At 50.7% G+C, this 18,556-nt stretch overlaps 1 protein-coding gene across 5 annotated transcripts in view; it reads right to left on the bottom strand.

The window, feature by feature from the left end:
* The window catches only part of EVI5 (ecotropic viral integration site 5), a 1,064,947-nt gene that overhangs the window by 390,162 nt on the left and 656,229 nt on the right, over window positions 1-18,556 (bottom strand). The window lies entirely within an intron of this gene.

Raw genomic sequence — 18,556 nt, 5'->3', positions numbered from 1 at the left:
TCTTGTGAAAGAGCAGAATGCCGTCACTCAGAGAACTCCGCCAATACCTAAAGGAAGTTGACCCACTGCCCCATGATGTAAGCTGTAGTACACAGAGGAAAAATGTGAATGACAAAGCATTGGAGGAAGAAGGCTGGCAAAAACACCCCTATACGTAAGCATATTATACATAAAATTTTTTTTTTTTTTTAATCAAAACAACTTTGCTAACGCCAGGACCTCCTACCCCCATTCCCGCCAAAAAAAGAAACAAGCATTTACAATGCAATAGGTCTCGCATTATTAAAGTTTGAGCTATTAGCATTGTAAATGGCAATGCCTTTTATTCCTTTGTTTTTAAAACCTGCAATCGGTGCATAAACACGCACTTTGAACGTATAGTCCTTGCTCACGATGAGCAAGGCTGGCAGTAAAAGAGACTGCCAGCCTTGCTTCTCATAAGCATGGACTATAAGTACAAAGCACTTGTTTACGCACCGATGCAAATGAATAAAAGGCATTGTCATTTACAATGCCAATAGCTCAAACTTTAATAGTTCACCATGTACTTTTTACAATTATTCTACAGTCACAACCCATTCGACCACTGCCAGGTTGGCGTTCAGCCTTTCTGAGAAACAATAAATATGTAGATTTATGTCTGGGACTACTTCAAATGCAAGCAGGTACAGATGGTGCATTGTAAACCCCTGCAACTTAGTAAACTTCTTTCACTGTCTGGAAATTTAAAAACATTATTTACTGAATTTCCTCTTTACTCTCAAAGAGATGATGAATAGGGAAAACATCCATTACAACGCAGTCATTACAACGACCTACCTTTACAACGCAACTGTTACAACGCAACTGTCTTTACATCGCATGCCATTATAATGCATGCCATTCACTGTCGGGGAATAATAACACTCAGTGAATGATTGTCCAATCAGTACTTGTTCTTTAGAAAAAGGAGAAGTACATTTATTACACACACACACTACTAAATACTACCCAATAATTTACAAATATACACATTGGTAGATGTAAAAAAATACAGATGGTATTGCATGATCAACTATGCCCCCCCCCCCAAATGTTCATACAAACATTTAAAGTAAGCCTATACGCTAGATCGAAGGTTCAAAGATCAGCAAACTGCATGTTAAAAACACATCATTTTGTACTTGAATGCAATCACAAATAATAAAAGTCATGAGTGAATTCATTTATTAATGTTAATAAAAAGCACTTGCACTATGATTATCACGGTCAACATTTTAATAATAAATTTAAAATGAACAAAACATGTGTCTGTGTCCTTTCTGTAGACTTTTGAACCATGAAAGTGCAATCATAAAAACAACACTTAGAGAACATTAACATGCAACCATAGACTTGGCCCCTAGAAAGCACTTTAGTACATGAATTTCCTTTAGACACTTCCAGGTCACAACATCTGTATCCATAAAATCATCCCCTAAAACACAGCACTCCGAGCTATAGAAAAAAAGCTCTAGCCGATGGAGTGCTTCAAAATATTAATGAAGGGGGGCGTGGCCAAGATGTCAACCTGAGCAGACGCAGGATCGCGTGGCTCCCCGGCCCTGATCCCCATTGTGGCCCATAATTCGCTCCTAAACTCCTGAATGCACGAAGACTCACCCCTCTGAGTTGTAGAGGCAGCTGCCCAGCCTTCGACATCGAAGCGACCACGGCGCGGACAGCCGAGGCACCTCCTGCCGCACTGCAGAGATCCGGCCGAGTTCTTACAACATGGCGGCCTGAACCGGGGATCTTAGAGCCGGGCAGCGACGGCGAGAGAACCACAGAGACTGGCAGCCCAGTCATAGTGACGGCGGCGGGGACTGAGCTCTGGCGACGGGAGGCCCAGCATTGGCAGCGGTGAGGGCGGAGGACGCCGGGGAACTTGACACCCGCCTGTGCGGTGCCCAGGCGGCAGACACCGAATTCGAGGCCCCGATCCTGGGGCCTACACAGAGTGGCCACGTCTCGACTCATTGGGGCTCCTGAGCAGCAGACCGGCCGCCGCGGAAACCCCATCCGGCGCTCCAGGCCACAGGGTTCTACAGCCTACTGCGAGACCGCACCAGCTAGGTACCAGGGAGAGCGGGCCCCGGAGGGAGAGAGGCGCGGGGCCCGGACGGCCGCCGCAGCGAGGACGCGGACGTCGAGCCCCGAGATCGGGGGGCCCCTGGACAGCCTAGCACACCTAGGGGGCGTGGGACACAATAGGTCTCCTGGTGCCGGTGGGGTGCGATTTTGACGGACCCGGCCCTCCCCCACAACAACACCAGAAGTGGCCTGCAGCGAGGTCTGGGGGGTCCTGAACCCCGGACGCAGCTTCCTCCTTTAGCACGCGGCCCAAGACATAACTGGGCCTACTAACCGATCTCACGCTAGCGCCAGAGCTGGGATTCCTGACGGGCCACCACACAGCGCCCTCGGCGACGAGTGCCCACCACATGGAGCAGCCCGCACGACTGGAAGCAACTGGAGCACTGAACCGTAACTAGAGGCCCACACGTTTGGAACCGACGCGGTGCAGACACAGGGTCTGCCCGACTCGCCGATGGCGGAGACGGCCCAGCGCTGCATTGGGCCACGGCAGTACAGGGCGATTGGGGTGAGAGGCAACAAGTCGGGCAAGCGGTGGGGGTGTCAGCGCTGAGGCAGCACGAGAGGCGAGCCCCCGGCGTGGGGCCTAGAGCGGCGACCCTGGTGTGGGACCAAGCGCTGGCCAGGAATCCAGCGCCACTGACTATCCCCAACCCCAAAACAAGGAGCGCAGAGGGAGTCGCATGAATCTGGGCTGAGACGACAATGCACCGCAAGCAGCGAACCAGTGCCGGCACCACCTTGGGCCCTGAGGGGACGAGGGACACTAGGCCAGACTCGTGCTGCCGGCCGGGGTGATAGTGCAGCGACTGGCTTAAGGTAACACACACTCCCTCCACTAGCAGTCACAGGGTGGCCCGGGCCCGACCGGTGGGGACAGGACAACAAGTGGCAGTTCTCTGGACCGGGGATCCTTTGCCCGGGTGAGCCCCAAATCTGGCCAGTGGGCATGACATGGCTAACTCGAACAGAAGAGGCGACCGCACCATCACCAAAATGCTAGCCAAGGGCCCCCAAAGGAGAGAGGAGCCCATCCCCAGCAACACAGGACCACCCCAAGACAGGATGATGGAGGGGCCCCTATTACTAAAGCCTTCTTAGAGTCCCTTTTCAATTCCCTGAGAGACGACTTTCAGACACTTAAACGAGACATGGCCGGGGAACACAGAGAATTAAGGCGCGGCGTGGATGGCCTAGGGGAACGAGTAGCGGCAATAGAGGAAGCGGACCACGCCAGAAGCGAAGAAGTGGAGCAACTACAGCAGAAAAGGGCCGAAATTATGCAACGGGTGTCGGAACTGGAGCAAATGCATCAGCGCACAGGAGCGGCACGGGCCTGGCGTCAACTGTGCGCCGAGAGGAAAATGTTAGCCGCACTAGACCAAGATGCAGCGGAATATGCGGCCTCCGGCGGGCGTACTACACGGGGGAGACCGCTGTGGACGACTACTGGCGAACAAGCTGCGTGAACAGCGCCAGAGGCAGGGGGTGCAGGCCATACAGGCGGATGGGGGCGACCTTGTCTCGGAAGATGCGGCAATAGCGGAGACTTTCGGGACGTTTTATCGGTCCCTCTACCTCATTGAAGCAGGTTCGCTTACGACACCAGACTGCATGCTCCTCACTATCGACGCCGAAAAGTCATTCGATAGGGTGCACTGGCCCTACCTAGAACAGATCCCACATCAATTTGGCCTAGGGGACGTTCTCTGTACCCGTATTTTAAATTGCTACAGACAACCCAACGCCACGGTACGAGTCAACGGGCACACCTCCTCTCGCTTCCGGATCGGCAGGGGGACCAAGCATGGATGCCCCCTTGCCCCCATCCTGTTTGCCCTTTACATGGAACCGTTGGCGCAGAGCAACACGCTCTCATCAAAGGTATTCGGTTTGGAGGAGATACCCACAAAATTAGCCTCTACACGGACAACATATTGCTCTCCCTTACCGACCCTGTTCAATCGCTACGTGCGCTTTTTATTGAACTCAACGGATTTGCGCTAGCTTCCGGGTTCAAAATCAACACAGAGAAGTCGATTGCCCTTAACATTTCTCTGTCACCCGAGACTTTAGCCGAAGTGCGAGAGGAGCATGATATGCAATGGTCAGGTACCACAGTTCCCTATTTAGGAGTCCTCCTAGGCCCCACCATCCCAGCTACGGTGGAAGCGAATTATGCCAGACTCCGCGCGCACATCCGCGAGGAACTCCGGAGATGGAAACGCCATTCCCTCTCCTGGCTGGGGAGGATAGCCGCCACCAAAATGACTCTCCTGCCGCAGATCCTTTATCTGTTTCAGACCACCGCAAGGCTGGATCCATCAGATGCAGTCCGAACTGGCACGCTACATCTGACAGGGTCGTCGACCGCGCTTCAAACAGGCCATTGCAGTCCTCCCGCCGGGCCATGCCGGTGTAGGGCTACCGGATCTCCAGCTCTATTTTTACGCGGCGCAACTCCGCAGCCTGGTGGAATGGCACCAGCTGGAATCGGGCAAGAATTGGCTCTTCCAGGACCAGGAGGTGGCAGGCATTCCCCTATGAGGAATTCCCTTTCTCCCCAGGCGCCACCAGCCGCCGAACCTCTACGCATCCCAAATCACAGGCACGATAATGGAAGTGTGGTACCGTGTCGCCACCAAACACGAACTGACATCCTTCCCCTCTCCCCCGACACTGATATTCGCCAACCCTGACTTTACCCCGGGCCTCGACCCGAAAGCATTCGCAAATTGGCGACGCTCTCCCTGAAAGGCGCTGGGGCATCTTTTTAATCTGGAAGGTATTCTTTCCTCTCAACAGATGAAGGAAGATTATGGCATTTCAGAGGAGGACAGGCTAGTATATCTGCAGGTGCGACACTGGGCTCTTCACCTTGAAATTAAACCGGGAGCACAACAACATCTTACCCCCTACGAAAGGTGGCTGGTCACTCTCACTTCCGAGAAGAAATTGATCTCTGACCTGTACCAACATCTCCTCCTCACGAACGTCCACATATATAACGCGGGCAGATGTCGATGGGAACGGGAACTTGGAAGGGCCCTCACGCACAAAGAATGGAGTGGTATCTATCATAGAGCACGGCATTCCGCATATCACGCCGGACTGACTGAAACCCTGACCAAAGTGGCCACCTATTGGTACCACACACCTGAACGCTTCATCAAGCAGACCCCCATGTTAGCGACCGCTGTTGGATAGGGTGCGGGGAACTAGGCACACTGGAACATCTACTCTGGAGTTGCGATCGCATACAAGGGTACTGGAACACGATATTAGATGACATTGATTCCCACTTAGATACACAGCTCCCCAGGTTCCCTGCCTACATTCTGCTGGGGCTGCCCAACGCCCTAATGTATCCCCTGAAGTCACGGAGGGGCCGACTCATCGCCATACCATTAGGGGCAGCCACACAAAACATTTTAGCACACTGGAGAACATCACAGGCCCCCCCCCCACACACAGGTTGGTTGCACAGGTTGTGGATGGTGCTTGGCATGGAGAAGATGTCCCTGGTACAAGCCGGGCGTGGTGACGAATTCGCAGAGTTGTGGCGGCCCTTTTTGACGCTGCTCACAGGGGAGTTCCGTGAATTGAGCAGTCCCATATACTTACGGCTTCTCCGATTGGCAGACACCCCGATCCCGGTACAAAAAGCATCTAAGTGCAAACAGAAAGACAGGCGCTGATGATTCTCTCCTTATTTCTTCTTCCTTGCGGTAGTGGTTATTCTTTTAGTTAGTGGTGAGGGAGGGGGGAGGGACAAGTTGTATTGCTTAAAGGTGACATATATGGCCTACGTTGCTGACCAGCTTCGGCTGACACTGAGCGTGCTTACTTTTCTCACATTGGAGCTTGACTTGGCATATTTGTCTGTCAAATTGTGGTCATTTTGTCTTGTTCTTTGTGAAAATTCAACAAAAGATTCAAACCATAAAATATTAATGAAAATCCCCGTGGGCCATGGATTTCTTGACCCCAAAAACATGGGATCAGTACTTTGAAAAACATTCTTTAGGGGGCAGCTGCTGCACTCCAGCAGCACCCCCACACCTCCATCACTACATTGGTGGTACCCCTGTCTGTTTTGGGGGCCATCACAAACATAAAAAGAATGCCAATACAAAAACCCCACAGGGCATTATGGGGTGCTCCTCCAGAAGCAGTGAATATTTCAAGTCCATCCATCTCCGGGAGGGCCCTACCAAGGTTTGATACCCACTTAGCTTTCAGGCAAGGAAGGGGCACCGAGGTATGCTCGCGAAGGCCTTTAACTAGCCAGCAGATGAGATGTCTACTTAGTGTATCAGGCCTGGACTAACTTATAAACTCTGCTCTGGATTTCCAGTCTTCCTATTTAACATACAACTTCAAAATTCCGCAGCCACACTGTTACCAAACATGGGAAGGAATGACTAAAAGCCTGTGTGCTCCCTGCCTCACGTTAAGATTCCAAGCATGTGCCCCCATTGGTTTCAACAAAACACACAAGATGATGGACGGAATGTTGCACAATGGCAAAACATTCACCCCCAGTCACATATCAGTTCAGATATGGCCATATGCAAATTAGCCTTGACCCTGTGCCTCATGGGAACAGTCCAGCCCTAACTGCCAAGCCATGTCTTCTCTGGATCTGAATCAAGCATCCTAGGACCGGTTTCTGGCTATCAGCCGTCTTCAGCCAGGATAGCTGGACTCCAGTGGCTTAGTGAGCACGGGACCCACGTCTGGGCATACCCTTCCCACATAGGGTGAACAGCAAAACACACAAGATGATGGACGGAATGTTGCACAATGGCAAAACATTCACCCCCAGTCACAGATCTGGGTTAAATCCATCGTTATTTTGCTCACCAAGCCACCCCAGTTCAGACATGGCCATATGCAAATCAATCTTGACAGTCTGCCTCATGGGAACAGTCCAGCCCGAACTACAGAGCCATGGCCTAAGAACAGTGATGGATTAAACCCAGATCGGTTGACTGGGTTGGAGAGTTTGATTGGTTCAGATGCTCCGTCCATCACCATCCCCTTTTGTACGCCATTGGTTTCAAGGCACGCTACAGTAAACAAAGAGCAGCAGATGGACTTGGGAATGAGTAATTTCAAACTACATTTGTCCCAGTCCTTCTCAACTTTACCATTTGATCAGCATCATCGCACCACATGGCCATACCACACTACGTTTTGGAACACTATCTCATGACACCTCCACACCATACACAGTAACCTGCCCAAAAAGGAAGACCTAGAATCCTGCCTTTTGCCAACTGCACCATTTCCCCCCACTCCACACTACCGACCTGCTCACATAATGATGAGCTCACTTATACTCCCACTGGCTGGCACCTATTGGTCTGAACTTCCTGCTTAGTGTACTGTCGTAGATCCTATAAAACAACGTGTCTGTCTTTACGTAAAATTGTATTTGCTCAGTCCTTTTATTCTGAACCATGCTACCCCCACTTCTGCAGGCTCTGTCAAGGACACAGCTTTTATAGCGCCGAAGGCCGAAGGCCAAGCACCTGGTAAGGTGCTGCTTCTCTCAATACAACATTCAGACCCAACAACTAACACAATTACTTTGAAGATGTTTAATGGATTCCCTACAGGTGTGTCATTACAAACTATTCCTCTTCACTTACCTCTGGACCATGTCCCTCCCAGCCTATGCCACACCTCAAGCCCGCACCTTCTACATTGTTAAAAAAAACTGCAGCAATGCACATCCCGACAACCCACTCGCACCAAGAACAGTGGGGCATTGCTATACAAGTGCCAGCAATCTATGACACAACATAAGATAACACACACAATATAACATACACAATATACCGAAACATACTCCTAACATACCATGGGCACCACCCTCCAAAGGAGGAAGGGATCTGGCAGGCGGATGACTAGGCCTTGACGCTTGACAGGGTGCAGGGCTAGAGCGTCAGGCCTGCCCCCCTCCGTGTTCAGCCGCCATGCATAGGTCTGCAAGGCCTCGGTCTTAGCTGTCCAAATATTCAAGAGTGCACGGCTCTGCCAGGCATCGGTTTCAACAGTTTGCAAGAGCAAGACACTAAAAAACATGCATCAATGAGCTCGTGGAACCACCACTGCCACACTACGAACAAGGGAAGTACACTCTGCGCACACCCTGCCTTCCGGGCATGCTAGGTCGGGGTCAGCCGCTCATGGGCACGGATTTGCCTTTCGCGTTTATTAGGTATTTGGTCAGTAGCCTAATAGTCAGTTAAACAGAAGTGCACTTTGTTGAAAGGCTCACATCGGACAAATGAATGAGGTCAATGAACAGGTATCTAATTTTTCGTCATAGATCTTTGCACACCCGCCTGCCAAGACAAAGACGTAAACCGCACTAGGCGCCGGTAAACCACCCCCATCGCCCCACATTCAGAATAACAGCGAAATGGCGCGGAGGGACATTTATTTTAATTGAGATGGGTCCTCAGGCTAATGAAAGAGAGATATTCCCTGACACCCCAACAAGGCTACTCCCCACTCTTCAGGTAGGAGAGCCTCTCCCTTTTTAAGAGAACATTTAAATTGAAAGCCACAGAACAAGAGATGGTTGTAATTACACCACAACCCCTTTAACTTGTCAACTTGTAAATCTAAAAAAGTCGTCAATCACCGTAGGAAAGAAATCTGAAATACCCGTGATTGACAGAGAGCACTTTTTATTTCGTACACAGTCCTAATTTACCCCTCCCTTGTTACAAAGTCAGCAGTGAATGTAGTTCCTGTTGCTTTCCCGGTTCCATAAAGCGCGTGGTATTTTGGGTATGCATTCTAATCCGTAATTAAGCAAAGCACTTTCCCCATTCCAGTAAAGCGATCGCGAAAGTGAAAGAGATCGCTTTTGGCAGGGGAAAGAGGCCGGGTTTCAGGCGTGGCCCTGGCAGCGTGAGGAGAGACTCCCACAGCATAAACGCCTGACGCTGGTGCTGGAAACCAGGGTTCGAGCCTCAAGGTCGCGTCCACATCCTGTGATTCTGGGCAAAGCACTTAATCTCCCCGTGCCTGAATGTATAATGTAAATACGGTGCTCATGTAAAGCGCTCCAATACTTTCGGGTCAAGTTTGCGCTATATAAAATATGCCACAAAAAAAATGGAGAGCTACAGCCGGCCACAAAAAAGAAACCAGGCTCGTTCTTATACAGCCTGATGCACTCTTGTACAGCTGTGCTGCTCTTCAACTCTTACTCTGGCAGCTGTTCTCTTGTGCAGCCTGTATCAGTCTTGTGCAGCCCGTGCTACTCTTACTCTGCCAGATGTTCTCTTGTTCAGCTTGCACCACTCTTGTGCAGCCAGATGTTCGCTTGTGCAAGCTATGCAACTCTTACTCTGTCAGCTGTTCTCTTCTGCAGCCTGTATCAGTCTTGTGCAGCCAGATGTTCACTTGTGCAGCCCGTGCTACTCTTTTTTTTTTTTTAAACCTTTATTTTGATAAAAGCAATACAGTTGCAGGCCTACAACCACAGGGGCCGGCCGTTGCTAAAATGAAACGGAAACACAAAATTGCATCGTTACACAGCTCTTCAGCCGACAGCCCGGGGGCCCGGCAGCGATTCCGCCTATTATTCTGAAAAGACCTGTGGTGGTAAGGAGGATAAATTCAAGGTTTCACATTTTTCATATATATAAATAAACAATAAAAGGAAACTGAAAAAACTAGCGAGGCAAAAAGAGACTATACGGTTAATGTCCGTCCTAGAGGGGGGAATAGTCGTATCGGAAAATGATATGGACAATGTAGATAGATGAGATCCCGGGAAGGGCAGGGGCGGGAGCGAGTGATCACAGCATCAGTACGAATATGTACCAAAACAGGGAATGTGCGGTAACGGGGACAGAGGTATGTCAGGGACATCCACAAGAGGAGGGGTACAAATCTCCCCGCGGTATAGGTTCCATTGGTGACATATTCTCACCCACTTCTTAGGTCTACCACATGCAACATATATGGTTTTTTCCCTAAACATTCACCAATCCATGTTTTCTTTTCAAGCTGAAATCGTAGGTGCTCTTTGGGATCCCCATAGCTGTGCTATGTCCCTCTTAGCTACCATATTTCCAAGGGTAGCCCATTGCATCTGTGCCACATTATAGTCGTTTGGTTCCCACACATTCAGTAAACAGCGTCGGGCCTCCGGTAACAACGAAACTCCCGTAACCTCTTCCATGACAGCATGCACACGATTCCAAAACAGCACAACATCCGGGCACTCCCATATGATATGAAGGAAGGTAGCAATCAAACCACACCCACGCTTGCACAACCCATCCACAGAATAACCCATACGCAACAGCCGGGGACCTGTGATATAGATACGATGTAGGACTTTTAATTGCACCAGCCGGAGACAGGCCGGAATCGCAACCTCTTTAGGAGAAGATATCGCAGCCTGCCAATCTTCATCGTCCAACTCCAGTCCATCGTCGGTCCAAGCACCCCGAAGCTGCAAAAGCAAATCCGATCGATCGTTAATACGTTTTTTGTAGATTAGGGAAATGGTGCTATCCGGAACATGCCCGTCAAGCACTCTGTCTTCGAGGGGAGAAGATTCCTGGATAACGGTCCCGGCCGGGAAAACCGAACCAAGCGCGTGACGGATCTGCATATAACGGAAATGCTCCTTATCACTAAGCGCATATTCAGATTTAAGCTCATCAAAACTCTTGACCCGGTTCTTGACCCAGAGATCCCGACCCTACTAATACCAATGAGGTCCCACTTCTCGAAGCCCTTCGTAGTCCAAAGACTACCCAATCTCTCCGCAGCGTAAAGCGGGGTCGCTCTAGTCAATCTGTCCGACCACCCCATAGCTGCGTTTGCACTACGCCACACCCGCACTGCGACCCCGGTGGGCCCAGTCAGTTTATTTCCAGTCGATCTGGAGTATAGCGCCCTGTTATAGTTCCCTCCCGGCAGCTGCCATTTGTCCATTTCGAATGCAGGATTTGAAACGGGGCCGTACATTGCATGATTAATTGCACTAAATTGGGATGCCCAGTAGTAACGTTTAAACTCTGGCAGCTCAATGCCCCCATCGTACCAGGGCAGAGTCAACTTCGCTAGGGCGATACGGGGACGCCCGCCCCATATCAACCTCCTCTGTAGGCTTTCAATCTCGCGAAAGTAACTGGCTGGTACAAAATCAAGCGTATTTTGGAGGGCATACAGGAATCGGGGTAGGGACATCATCTTGAAAAGAGCTGCCCTCCCGACTGGGGACAGCGGCAGGCCGCACCAAGTCGCCACGTCGGATTTAACCCGGAGAAGCGGGGGAAGCAGGTTCCGTTCATATCGAACCGCGGGGTCTAGTGATATAAAGATCCCCATATATTTGAAACTGGCATGTGAGATAGGTATTGGGCAGACACGTGGCAAGGGGGGTACTTCCCAGGAGAGTGAATAAATACTAGATTTAGCCCAGTTCATAACTAGACCAGAGTTCTTCCCAAACGAACTAAGTACGTCAAACAGTACCCCCAGTGACTTCCGAGGGGAAGTTAGATATAGCAGAATGGTGTCTGCGTATAGCGATATGCGGTCTTCGAAGTTGGGGGACCACCTAATGCCTTTAAGCGACGGTTCCCACCGCAGCCAAGCTGCAAGGGGTTCTAAGGCGAGCGCGAAGAGCAATGGAGACAGAGGGCACCCCTGTCGCGTACCCCTCCCAAGAGCAAAGGATTCCGAGACTCTGACGTTGACCACCACCTGGGCCAGCGGCTCCTCATACAGGAGTTTAACCCAGCCGATAAAACCGGGGCCAAATCCGAATTACGCGAGGGCCGCCCACAAATACGACCATTCCACAGTATCGAAGGCCATCGTGGCATCCAAGGAGACCAAAATGGCCGGCTCACGCAGCGACTCCGCTCTCACCAGGACGCCATGGAGACGACGCAGGTTAAGCGCGGTGTTACGGTGGGGGATAAACCCGGACTGATCTGGGTGTATCAAATCGCCGATTACCTTTATCAGCCGGTTTGCCAGAAGTTTTGCTAAGATCTTAGGTTCGGCGTTCAAGAGCGATATCGGTCTGTACGACGCACATAGGTCCCGGGGTTTCCCTTCTTTATAAATAACAACGATGGACGCTAGTCTCTGATCTCGGGGAAGGGACCCGACATCTCACGATTCTAGAAACATCTGACGGAGGTGCAAAGCCATTTTGTCGGGGCACAACTTATACAGCTCGATGGGGATGCCATTCGGGCCTGTAGCTTTCCCCGAGCAGATGGAGCGGATAGCGAGCGCTATTTCATCGTTGTAAAATTCCGCCTCCATGAGCTCTTTGTCCGAATCAGACAAGCTAGGCAATTCGATATCTCTGAGCAACAAGTGCGAGTCCTCCTCCGGTCTGTCTGAGACCGGTGCGTACACCTTTTGAAAATGGTGAGCGAAACCCTCCACTATCTCAACAGGATCCACGACACGTACTCCATCCGCTCTCTCGATAACAGGCACAACATGATTCAGTCTTTCCTTTTTATCCAGCCAGGCAATCAGTTTCCCCGCTTTATCCCCAACATCATACAGTCGCCCCTGTTGCTCACGACTCATAGCCTTGGCCGCATCAGTCACCAGAGCTCTATAATCAAACTGTTTGAGGGATAAAGCGTGTAATTTATCCTGTGTGGCTCCGGATTGCAGCCCCTCTTCCAAGTCCGTGATTTCAGTTTCCAGTCGCACAACCTCCTCATTCTTACTTTTCTTTGCACACGCAATCAACGACAAAGTTCGGCCACGGATTACCGTCTTGAAAGCCTCCCATAGTGAAATGGAGGAAGACACCGACCCTACATTTTCAGCGAAATAATGATCCATGGATTTAACCACACCAGCCCTGGTTCTGGGATTGCGAAGGTGCCAGGGATTAATCGGAGCCCCTCGACCCTCCGCCCAAAGTGGGGAGTGGTCCGAGATACCCCTGGCTAGGTGTCTAACTTCTCTCACCGAGACTGCCTGCGCCGCAGGAACAAGGACATAGTTGAGCCTAGCAAGGCTCCCATGTGCACCCGAGTGAAAGGTATATTGTGCCTGTCCGGGGTGCAGCAGCCTCCAACAATCAACCAGGCCCAGTGTTTCCAGGAAGTTACCCAGCCAAGACTGATCTCGCAAGGTCCCTAGGGGGGTTGCGGTCCTCCCTACCACAGACAACAGAATTAAAATCACCACCCACAACCAAAATACCTTCGGGGAGCCCCAACACCCCTTTTCCCCAAATCGGAAAACGTCGTAGTTAGTAAACCTGGCGGGACATACACAGAGAGTATGGAGATCGTCTTCCCCTCCCACCTGCCCATGATAGCAGCATATCGTCCCTTATCGTCAAGTATGGTATCGTCTATTTCCAGGGGGAGGGAGTTCCTGACAAGAACGCCAGCCCCCCTCGACCCAGTAGTGAATCCCGAGTGCGCTACCAGACGATAACCTCGCCTATTCATTGCATGGCATGTGTTACCTATCAAATGTGTTTCCTGTAACAACACTACATCAGGGGAAAGACTTTTCAAGTACTGCAATACTATCCCCCGCTTTATCCTGTCTCCCAGACCGTTAACATTCCAACTTAGTACCCTCAGCCCCCTACCCCCCATCCCAGAGATGAAGACAGATTCCCTCCCATAACGAAACGGACACCAAAGTCAAAATATGCATGAATACGTAGCCTCGAAACAAACAAATGTAAAACAAAGTCCCCCCACAACACCCAAAGAAATCCTCTGAACACCCCCCCCACCCTGCACCCCTGCGTTAGACCAAAAAGCCACCCCAACTTGCAGTGTGCCTGTCGCCCCAATATGAAACTAATCTACAAAAAGAGAAAAGACCCCTTGAAGGAGGAAGAGTCCCGGTTCCCCTACCGCCTCTGGGTATTTACAAATATACATACGAACTCAAAAAGTCATCGAACCACTGCTGCAAAGACCATACAGCACGCATGCCGGTAGGCACTCACTCCTCCTGCACCAATGGGCCACCGTCAGCGCCCCCCCGATTGCTCCGAGCGGTCACGATGTGTTGCTAGAGTATCAAGCCAGTCACCGACGACCTCGGGCCGGTCAAAGAAGAGCGCCCGTTCATTGTATTCAATGCGTAGTCGGGCAGGGAAGGGCATAGCGTATTCAAGCCCATGTCTCTGAGTCTCCGTTTCACCCCCATAAATCCCATCCGTTGCTTTTGTACAGATTGTGTGAAATCCGGGTAGAAACCAATAGACACATTCTCAAATTTCGTGGGGCCAGTGGCCCGCGACGCCTGCAGGATAGCGTCCCTAAAGTTAAAAATCCTGGCTATTATGGGCCGTGGAGGGACGCCCGGTTTGTGTTTCCCACCTGGAACTCTGTGAGCACGCTCCACTGCAAAAAAGTTACTGAGGCCCTTAGGGGCCAGATGGTTCAATATCAGGTCCTCTACAAGGAGATCCGTCGTTAATTCAGTGGACTTCTCCGGAACCCCGATGATACGCACATTGTTGCGCCTAGCTCGACTTTCGAAGTCATCCAGCCGACGGGCAAACAAATCATTAGAGGACCGCAGATTACGGACTTCTGTTTGAAGATCGGACATGTCGGTTGTGAGACTTGCGGTCTTGATATCCAAAGACTTGACCCGCTCGTTGGTCTTCGCCAGATCAGTCGTAATCAAGTTGACATCGATAGCCACCGTGCCAAGCTTTGAAGCCAATGTTTCTTATTGCTGGCCCATAGATGTCTTCATGCTTGCAATGGCGCCCATGACGTCTCGCAGGGTCAATTCTTCCGTCGCTGAGGAGCCATCTCCGGTCTCGTCCAGAGCTTTGCCAACACCACTGGGGGATCCTTTTGGACGAGTGTAGCGGTCCATAATATTGGACTGGATGGCACCCCCTCGGAGCGTGACTTTGGTGGTCCGCTTCTCGCTGTCTGGCTTGCTCGCCATATTAAGCGACGCGTCCCGAAGGGGCCTTTGGGACCTGGTTTGAATGGCTCCTCACAAATCTGACTTGTAAAGTCTAGAGACCATGGACAGAAGGCAAGCGCTCAACCGATGTTAGACCATGGGCCAACATAGTCAGATGGTGGCTGGTGACGACCGACAAAGACCAAAAACGAAACCGAAAGTAGTTATGGGGCACCAGTCGACTTCCACCGGCCGTTGTTGTTCAATTTCTACCTGGGTATCTCGGGGACTCAAATCCCGGGCTGCTCATCGATGTAGGCCGCAAAAGTTGGAAGTGGAGTAAGTCCGGTTCCCGGCAGCCAAATCGATTTCTGAAAAGAGCTTCTGTGTCAGCAGGGTAATATCTATAAGAACCCGTCTATATCAGGATCCGTGACAGGATATACGCGGGAGGCAGCAAGGGTCTCGGGAGCCCTGTGCTCACGCGACCATCTTGGATGCGCGCTAAGCTCCTCCCTCGCCCGTGCTACTCTTACTCTTATTCTGCCAGATGTTCTCTTGTCCAGCTTGTACCACTGTTGTGCAGCCAAATGCTCGCTTCTGCAGCCCGTGCTACTCTTACTCTGCCAGCTGTTATCTTGTTCAGCTTGTACCACTCTTGTGCAGCCAGATATTCTCTTGTGCCGCCTGTATCACTATTGTGCAGCCAGCTGTTCCCTTATACTGCATGTGCTACTCTTAAGGAGTCAGTCCCGCTCTTCTGCAGCCTGACCCGCTCTTGTGCAGGACGTGGCAGCAGTGTGCAGCTCCCTCCCTCCCCCAATCGGCTGACACACACGTGCTTCACTCGCGGTCCCAGAGTGTGGCCGCGAGTAGAGTGGACACATACTGTGCCACACAAATTCCAAGTAGCAATAACTCTAGTTTGATCTTGTACATGAAAGCTGGCAGCGCCCAAAGACTGGCCGGTACCACCGCAGGGTGCTCTGGTGTGGCTCACAGCGGCCTCGGCCCGTCGAGACAGCGCTTAGTGCACCCATACAGCGCATGTGTGCTCTGGTCTGGTAAAGCACGACTTGTTAGAGGGAGGTGAGGAGTGTGGAGTGCACATGCCTCTTCGGTGGGGAAGGCCTGCACCAGGGCACATGAAGAGTCTCTAACGCGCCTGAAGTTCCAGGAGCGAGGGCCCAACTGATTCCTGAGTGAGTGAGAGATGGTCCGGACGAGAAGAGACATGGGACCCAGCACCTAGAAGTCGGGTGCATGGTGCTACGGGTGTGACAAAGGGAGAGTAAGAGGTTGAAAGCTATCAAGTACTATTAATGTTTACATAGGATAGTTGTCCTGGGACTTCTAAGTGCTATAAATAACTGTCTTCACTACAACCTTATCCGCACAGGAAGGTGAAAGGCTGAGCCAACGCCACTGCAGCTTGAACTGGTGACCTGCGGTTTGCACGGAGACAGCCTCAGCAGGTGCATGAACCGCGTTGCTGACTTCTTTGGGCATAGCTGCTAACAGAAAATAACCAAACGCATGTATGTCAGGGACACCTTCACCCGCCCCACTCCCCCCCACAGGAGTGATGAAGACAACACTCAGTAAATACACTTCAATGGTCTATACGCATGCATAGTGCACCCAAGGGAAGGCTGCAGACCAAGTAGTCCATGTCCGTGGTCTCGACCCAGAAAGATCCTTTTCAAATGATGACGTATTTACGGAAATGCAGGGGTAAGTTGCACCTAGCGGAGCCAGCATTCCCATTCAGCGAGTAAGGATGCAGGGGTTTTTTTATGCATATTTATATAGTGCAAACTCGACCCAAAGGTATTGGAGCGCTTTTAAATGAGCACCGTATTTACATTACAGATTCAGGCACGGGGAGATTAAGTGATTTGCCCAGAATCACAGGATGTGGACGCGACCCCCAGGCTCGAACCCTGGTTTCCAGCACCAAAGGGCTCCAACAGCAGAATGAATTTAACCGAACTTTGTAAACATGGCCCTTTACGTCAACAGCGGTGGCTCGTGGCTGCTGAGGTAGCTGAGCAGCGCCGCTGACAAGGCCTCAAAGCCCCAAGATCACACAACGCAGAAAACATGTTCAGATGGGAGCTGAGAAGCGCTTAAGTTTGAAAATCACAGGACGCGCCGCAGGGCACTGATGGGGGCTGGGATCAGCTTCTGGGGATGATGTGCTACCCCCTCCCACCCTCAGTTCTCAGGACCCGTCTGGCTTGGCTCCTCAGTCTGCAGCCTAATTTGTGTCACTCGTTGAAAAGGATTAGATACATATTCCCTCCCGCCCTTAGCTGCACAAACACTCGGCAGCCCCTGTGGACCGAACGCTGCCACTCTCTTGGAAGCTAATGCGGACGCAGGCTCATCTAAATGGGCGCCTCTTATCTCTGGAAGAGCACTCGAGAAGGGAGTGGAGGGGGGACGGCTGGAAGGGAGGAGAATAGGGGGGCGGACAGGAGAGGAGGAACAGGAGAGAGTCCAGGAATTTAGGCATATGTCTTTAATTATTGCCGCCGTGTCTGGCCGCGGTAATTGAAGCCATATGGGCTTTGGTGCGTGTAACAGACACCAATAGACCATAGGCAGAGCTACGCGACCGCCTATGGCCTATTGCGTGTTCTGTTAAAAAACAGCACGCACGCAAAGCCCAATCAAAATGAACCTAGGAAATAACACGCACGAGCTGTGTGGAATTTCCAGGTCCAGTTTTGAAACCCTACCAAAAGGGCTTTTTCGCTTGCGAGCCCTAAAAAGTGGGGCCTGCAAAAAGATGCCCAGCCACTGGAGCAAATCAAGCATGGCTTTGTTTATTGGTTGTGATTCACCCTTGGTCTGCAACTTCACAATTTTTTCAAAAACATAGAAGAGATCCAGGGATGGGTGACACAAGTAAATAAGTGCTCAGGACCACGAGAGGGTAGAATCCACTTTGTATATGGTGAAAACAAAGTTAGTAGGCGATTTCACAGCATGGAAAAATCTAGTGTGTTGTCTGCTGTGAAAGGCCTTTATGCTGCGAAGCCCACCCTCAAATTCCATTACCTACAGGGATAAGAAACTCTGGATAACATAACAAAAATCACCCAAACAATCGTGTGCTCTATTACAGGAACGTCGGTCAAACTTTGATTTTTTTTTGTTTAATTACGTTTTGTTTTCATAAAGAATGAATTGCACCCTCAGGGTGGCCTGCACACTTTCCGTGTAGTGGCCCAATTCTTCTTCACAATATGGTGAATTCAAAAGTTCAAGAGGATTGTAAGATATGCTGTGATGAGTGTAACATGTTGATATGGAAATGAAAAAGGAACCGCAATTTTTCAGAAAGGGTGAATTAAAATACATCATTGAAAGAAAACTGTAAGTACCGATGAAAAAGTATTCACGTCTGTGTGAGGTAAGTAGGCAGTATAGCGTGTAAGAGTGGAAATGTAGCAGCAGTAACATACTAGATTCACTTGGACTGGTTTAGTCTGAAACAGTGCTTAATTTGTGC

Source organism: Lissotriton vulgaris, chromosome 1_1 (assembly GCF_964263255.1).
Source record: "Lissotriton vulgaris chromosome 1_1, aLisVul1.2, whole genome shotgun sequence".
NCBI classification, from domain to species: Eukaryota; Metazoa; Chordata; class Amphibia; order Caudata; family Salamandridae; genus Lissotriton; species Lissotriton vulgaris.
This window is presented reverse-complemented; position numbering and strand designations above follow the sequence as displayed.